Here is a 1,065-nt window from a genome sequence, read left to right as displayed (position 1 = left end):
GGTGAGACCTTGGGGCATCTTGGCCTCTTCAGGGACAATGCTCTTAACAGCTTGGAGTATGATATCTTCATGGGGGATATGGATTTAAAGACCCTCTACATCCATGGTGGCCCGGCTGGTGTTTTCAGGAAGGTCATCGATGGACTGTAGTTTTCTGAGGAAGTTGGTGGGATTTTTGCAATTTGTGGGATTCTTTTGAAAAGGACCCCCATGTAGCCGTGTCACATCTGGCAGCATGCTAATGCTAATGAGGCACTGAATATTCAACCCCATTAGTATTCATTTATTTGGCAATTAGCATGGCCATTTCGAAGTTTCCGCCAAGTGTGGCCACAGCCCCAGCGATCCATCCCCTTTTTCTAATTCTCCATGAACTTACCCAGCTCTTTTTTAAGTCTATTAGTGTCTTGGGCTTCACAGCATCCTCTGGTGGGCAGTTCCACAGGTTGGCTGTGTACTGAGTGAAGAGATACTTCCTTTTGTTTGTATTTGTTTCAACCCTGCTTCCTTTAATGTCATTGGGTGACTACTAGCTTTTCCATTACAAGAAAGAGGAACTATCACTTGGCTGGGTACCCGAAAGAAGATAATAGGTCAGCCCCATCTTTCTCATGTCCTGAGATGAATGAGGATAAACCAGCACTGCAAACAACAAGGCTCAAAGTCAGTAAAGTTAGAAGGAAGAATCTCATTTTTCATTCCTTATATTTTCATCTGTATCGCTGCTCCAGAGGGTCCTGCATGCATGGGGGCTCAGGTCCTCTGGTGACTTCTTAGCACAGCTGCTAGTGCATCAGTCTCATAATCTGAAGGTCCTGAGTTCAAGCCTCAGAGAAGGCAATTGGTTTTGCTTCCTGCTTCAGCTTTTCTGAAGGAAATCCCATGGGAAGTAGAGTGCTTTCTGGATCCCCTCTCACCCACCAAACACACCCACACAGGTTTGACTAAGACGTGTACTCTTCCTGTCCTTTCCTGACTGTTGACTGCAGCTGGAAAGACCAAGCCCTGACTCCCATTTCCTTTTCCTCCTCTGTATTGTGGGGGACCTGACCTGTCTTTAGTACT

The 1,065-nt window shown here is 46.1% G+C and overlaps 1 non-coding gene across 1 annotated transcript; it reads left to right on the top strand.

The window, feature by feature from the left end:
* The first annotated feature begins 767 nt into the window (after window positions 1-767).
* TRNAM-CAU (transfer RNA methionine (anticodon CAU)) lies at window positions 768-840 on the top strand. The gene has a single exon. It is a non-coding gene; the product is annotated as a tRNA-Met (tRNA).
* Window positions 841-1,065: the final 225 nt, after the last annotated feature.

The sequence above is a fragment of the Carettochelys insculpta genome, chromosome 33 (genome assembly GCF_033958435.1).
Source record: "Carettochelys insculpta isolate YL-2023 chromosome 33, ASM3395843v1, whole genome shotgun sequence".
In the NCBI taxonomy this organism is placed as follows: domain Eukaryota; kingdom Metazoa; phylum Chordata; order Testudines; family Carettochelyidae; genus Carettochelys; species Carettochelys insculpta.
This window is presented reverse-complemented; position numbering and strand designations above follow the sequence as displayed.